Source organism: Pecten maximus, chromosome 4, assembly GCF_902652985.1.
Source record: "Pecten maximus chromosome 4, xPecMax1.1, whole genome shotgun sequence".
Lineage (NCBI taxonomy): Eukaryota > Metazoa > Mollusca > Bivalvia > Pectinida > Pectinidae > Pecten > Pecten maximus.
The window spans coordinates 1,560,612-1,567,232 of record NC_047018.1 but is presented as its reverse complement, the minus strand read 5'-3'; positions in this window follow the sequence as shown (position 1 = coordinate 1,567,232).

Here is a 6,621-nt window from a genome sequence, read left to right as displayed (position 1 = left end):
ATCATCTAGAGAGTTCATTAGATTTTATCAATTAACTAGGTAAACATTGGAGTAAATATCATCTAGATAGTTCATTAGATTTTATCAATTAACTAGGTAAACATTGGAGTAAATATCATCTAGAGAGTTCCTTAGATTTTATCAATTAACTAGGTAAACATTGGAGTAAATATCATCTAGAGAGTGAATTATATTTAATCAATTAACTAGGTAAACATTGGAGTAAATATCATCTAGAGAGTTCCTTAGATTTTATCAATTACCTAGGTAAACATTGGAGTAAATATCATCTAGACGAGTTCATTAGATTTTATCAGTTTGACTAAGACAATACATAGAAATTCTCCCTTATCGACTGTATGGATATATTTTCAATATACTAGTAATTGACATTTTTGATTTATCTTTATTCGTGATATAAACAAATTAAAAAAAATATTGAGAAAATGTTTAGACAGTAATAAATAAATAGGCACGAACTAGATGAAAATATAAAACCGAAACGCATTTAACTTTTTTATCTCAACAAAAATTTTAGTTCCGGTTTTGTCCTTGTGTGGTACAGCTTGGTATTGTTCCGACAAAGTGTACCTGTACAGACATGACGTCAAGCTTATAAAGCGAACCGTGATTTTAATCATATCTTCTTAAAACGCATCACAAACCTATCGTAAGAGGAAGAAGTCAGAATAATGAAGAAACATACAAAGAACTCTATAACGGGGACAACGATAGGTTTTGTAAATTTGAAAATAACGTTTTCCTTATTCTATAGTAAAATGAGGGATTATAAAGTCACTATTATTTGCGAATCCTTTAGTACGCGATGCAGGAAGGCCTTTGTAAAGAATTCTGGGTACATTCTGTATATTTCATACCTTAATCAAAACAAACTAGTTTTTAATGTAACTGCTTTAACCTGAAACGGCAGGTCACTGAATGTTACACCGTAATCTAGGATAACCTTATTTCTATAGGTTACAGAGTTATAATCCACTTCAAAGGTTTGTGACTCCCTGATGGATGGACAAAGTGCCCCTCTGACACGGCGGATAAACACTATTATTGAACACTAAATATTGTCTATTCAGTTATATATAGTGGCATTTATCTTCGAGGGAGCAACGACATCTCCTATTTTGATTAAAGTTTGTACTTCACATAGAAAATAAACAAATATAAAAGATGTCTAGTTGAATATATGTAATAAACTTCCGTGTACAATAATACTTCTAAAATTAGGTTAAAACTTGAGGCTATCATTTGGAATCGTTCCAACAGAGATTGATATATCTCTAATCAATGTAAACATACGGAAGTATTTGTAACAGGGTAATGACCAGGCCGGGTAACCGTACAGTAACGTATAACATGATAATGACCAGGTAACCGTACAGTAACGTATAACAGGGTAATGACCAGGTAACTGTACAGTAACGTATAACAGGGTAATGAACGGGTAACCGTACAGTAACGAATAACAGGGTAATGACCAGGTAACCGTACAGTAACGTATAACAGGGTAATGACCAGGTAACCGTACAGTAACGTATAACAGGGTAATGACCGGGTAACCGTACAGTAACGTATAACAGGGTAATGACCAGACCGGGTAACCGTACAGTAACGTATAACAGGGTAATGACCAGACCGGGTAACCGTACAGTAACGTATAACAGGGTAATGACCAGGTAACCGTACAGTAACGTATAACAGGGTAATGACCAGGCCGGGTAACCGTACAGTAACGTATAACAGGGTAATGACCAGGCCTGGTAACCGTACGGTAACGTATAACAGGGTAATGACCAGGTAACCGTACAGTAGCGTATAACAGGGTAATGACCAGGCCTTGTAACCGTACGGTAACGTTTAACAGGGTAATGACCAGGTAACCGTACAGTAACGTATAACATGATAATGACCAGGTAACCGTACAGTAACGTATAACAGGGTAATGACCAGGTAACTGTACAGTAACGTATAACAGGGTAATGAACGGGTAACCGTACAGTAACGAATAACAGGGTAATGACCAGGTAACCGTACAGTAACGTATAACAGGGTAATGACCAGGTAACCGTACAGTAACGTATAACAGGGTAATGACCGGGTAACCGTACAGTAACGTATAACAGGGTAATGACCAGGTAACCGTACAGTAACGTATAACAGGGTAATGACCAGGTAACCGTACAGTAACGTATAACAGGGTAATGACCAGGTAACCGTACAGTAACGTATAACAGGCTGATGGCCAGGCCGGGTAACCGTACAGTAACGTATAACAGGGTAATGACCAGGCCGGGTAACCGTACAGTAAGGTATAACCGGGTAATGACCAGACCAGGTAACCGTACAGTAACGTATAACAGGGTAATGACCAGACCGGGTAACCGTACAGTAACGTATAACAGGGTAATGACCAGACCGGGTAACCGTACAGTAACGTATAACAGGGTAATGACCAGGTAACCGTACAGTAACGTATAACAGGGTAATGACCAGGCCGGGTAACCGTACAGTAACGTATAACAGGGTAATGACCAGGCCTGGTAACCGTACGGTAACGTATAACAGGGTAATGACCAGGTAACCGTACAGTAGCGTATAACAGGGTAATGACCAGGCCTTGTAACCGTACGGTAACGTTTAACAGGGTAATGACCAGGTAACCGTACAGTAACGTATAACAGGGTAATGACCAGGCCGGGTAACCGTACATTAACGTATAACAGGGTAATGACCAGGCCTGGTAACCGTACGGTAACGTTTAACAGGGTAATGACCAGGTAACCGTACAGTAACGTATAACAGGGTAATGACCAGGCCTGGTAACCGTACGGTAACGTATAACAGGGTAATGACCGGGTAACCGTACAGTAACGTATAACAGGGTAATGACCAGGCCGGGTAACCGTACAGTAACGTATAACAGGGTAATGACCAGGCCTGGTAACCGTACGGTGACGTATAACAGGGTAATGACCAGGTAACCGTACAGTAACGTATAACAGGGTAATGACCAGGCCTGGTAACCGTACGGTAACGTATAACAGGGTAATGACCGGGTAACCGTACAGTAACGTATAACAGGGTAATGACCAGACCGGGTAACTGTACAGTAACGTATAACAGGGTAATGACCGGGTAACCGTACAGTAACGTATAACAGGGTAATGACCAGACCGGGTAACCGTACAGTAACGTATAACAGGGTAATGACCGGGTAACCGTACAGTAACATATAACAGGCTGATGGCCAGACCGGGTAACCGTACAGTAACGTATAACAGGGTAATGACCAGACCGGGTAACCGTACAGTAACGTATAACAGGGTAATGACCAGGTAACTGTACAGTAACGTATAACAGGGTAATGACCGGGTAACCGTACAGTAACGTATAACCGGGTAATGACCAGGTTACCGTACAGTAACGTATAACAGTGTAATGACCAGACCGGGTAACTGTACAGTAACGTATAACAGGGTAATGACCAGACCGGGTAACCGTACAGTAACGTATAACAGGGTAATGACCAGGCCGGGTAACCGTACAGTAACGTATAACAGGGTAATGACCAGACCGGGTAACCGTACAGTAATGTATAACAGGGTAATGACCAGGTAACCGTACAGTAACGTATAACAGGGTAATGACCAGACCGGGTAACCGTACAGTAATGTATAACAGGGTAATGACCAGGTAACCGTACAGTAACGTATAACAGGATAATGACCAGACCGGGTAACCGTACAGTAACGTATAACAGGGTAATGACCAGGTAACCGTACAGTAATGTATAACAGGGTAATGACCAGACCGGGTAACCGTACAGTAATGTATAACAGGGTAATGACCAGACCGGGTAACCGTACAGTAATGTATAACAGGGTAATGACCAGACCGGGTAACCGTACAGTAATGTATAACAGGTAATGACCAGGCCAGGTAACCGTACAGTAACGTATAACAGGATAATGACCAGACCGGGTAACCGTACAGTAACGTATAACAGGGTAATGACCGGGTAACCGTACAGTAACGTATAACAGGATAATGACCAGGTAACCGTACAGTAACGTATAACAGGGTAATGACCGGGTAACCGTACAGTAACGTATAACAGGGTAATGACCGGGTAACCGTACAGTAACGTATAACAGGGTAATGACCTGGTAACCGTACAGTAACGTATAACAGGGTAATGACCGGGTAACCGTACAGTAACGTATAACAGTGTAATGACCAGACCGGGTAACCGTACAGTAACGTATAACAGGGTAATGACCAGACCGGGTAACCGTACAGTAACGTATAACAGGGTAATGACCAGGTAACCGTACAGTAACGTATAACAGGGTAATGACCAGACCGGGTAACCGTACAGTAACGTATAACAGGGTAATGACCAGACCGGGTAACTGTACAGTAACGTACATTTGTATAACAGGGTAATGACAAGACCGGGTAACCGTACAGTAACGTATACCAGTCGGGTCTTTGTGTGAGCAGTACATGATGGAACCGTTTTCGATTGTAATCAATTAGAACTATACATGTCTCATCTTAAAAGGATGGGCCGATTTTCCCTACTAGAGATCGTATAGTTACAAGGACAACACACTCACTAATAATCAATCAAAGATATTACCTTGTGCGACCTACCAGTACAAGATCTTTAAACTTTTTATGGTTTCCATTAAATTGTCAGTGTTCTGAACAGTACCGGTAACTTGTATAGACTGTACGCCTTAGAAAGCATATGAAATTTCCATATAAAATGTAGGAGTTCACGTTGAGTTCAATGATTTGTGGTGCATTGAACTGAATCAGTGATATCGGTAATATGTAATGACGACAGCAGAGGGCGACTTCTGTGTCTTTGGTGTGTGTGCTTTGATGATGTCGCCAACACAATCATACCTGTATGGTATGTAACGTATGTTGACATACACTGTATAACAATACAATGATACCTGTATGGTATTGATGTAACGTATGTTGACATACACTGTATAACAACAATACAATGATACCTGTATGGTATTGATGTAACGTATGTTGACATACACTGTATAACAACAATACAATGATACCTGTATGGTATTGATGTAACGTATGTTGACATACACTGTATAACAACAATACAGTGATACCTGTATGGTATTGATGTAACGTATGTTGACATACAATGTATAACAATACAATAATACCTGTATGGTATTGATGTAACATATGTTGACATACACTGTATAACAATACAATGATACCTGTATGGCATTGATGTAACGTATGTTGACATACACTGTATAACGACACAATGATACCTGTATGGTATTGATGTAACGTATGTTGACATACCCTGTATAACAACACAATGATACCTGTATGGTAGTGATGTAACGTATGTTGACATACACTGTATAACAATACAATGATACCTGTATGGTATGTAATGTATGTTGACATACACTGTATAACAATACAATGATACCTGTATGGTATTGATGTTACGTATGTTGCCATACACTGTATAACAATAACACAATGATACCTGTATGGTATTGATGTAACGTATGTTGACATACGCTGTATAACAACACAATGATACCTGTATGGTATTGATGTAACGTATGTTGACATACACTGTATAACAACACAATGATACCTGTATGGTATTGATGTAACGTATGTTGACATACACTGTATAACAATACAATGATACCTGTATGGTATTGATGTAACGTATGTTGACATACACTGTATAACAATACAATGATACCTGTATGGTATTGATGTAACGTATGTTGCCATACACTGCATAACAATAACACAATGATACCTGTATGGTATTGATGTAACGTATGTTGACATACACTGTATAACAATACAATGATACCTGTATGGTATTGATGTAACGTATGTTGCCATACACTGTATAACAATAACACAATGATACCTGTATGGTATTGATGTAACGTATGTTGACATACACTGTATAACAATACAATGATACCTGTATGGTATTGATGTAACGTATGTTGCCACACACTGTATAACCATAACACAATGATACCTGTATGGTATGTAACGTATGTTGACACACACTGTATAACAATACAATGATACCTGTATGGTATTGATGTAACGTATGTTGACATACACTGTATAACAATACAATGATACCTGTATGGTATTGATGTAACGTATGTTGACATACACTGTATAACAACACAATGATACCTGTATGGTATTGATGTAAAGTATGTTGACATACACTGTATAACAACACAATGATACCGGTATGGTATTGATGTAACGTATGTTGACATACACTGTATAACAACACAATGATACCTGTATGGTATTGATGTAACGTATGTTGACATACACTGTATAACAATACAATGATACCTGTATGGTATTGATGTAACGTATGTTGCCATACACTGTATAACAATAACACAATGATACCTGTATGGTATTGATGTAACGTATGTTGACATACACTGTATAACAATACAATGATACCTGTATGGTATTGATGTAACGTATGTTGCCATACACTGTATACCAATAACACAATGATACCTGTATGGTATTGATGTAACGTAT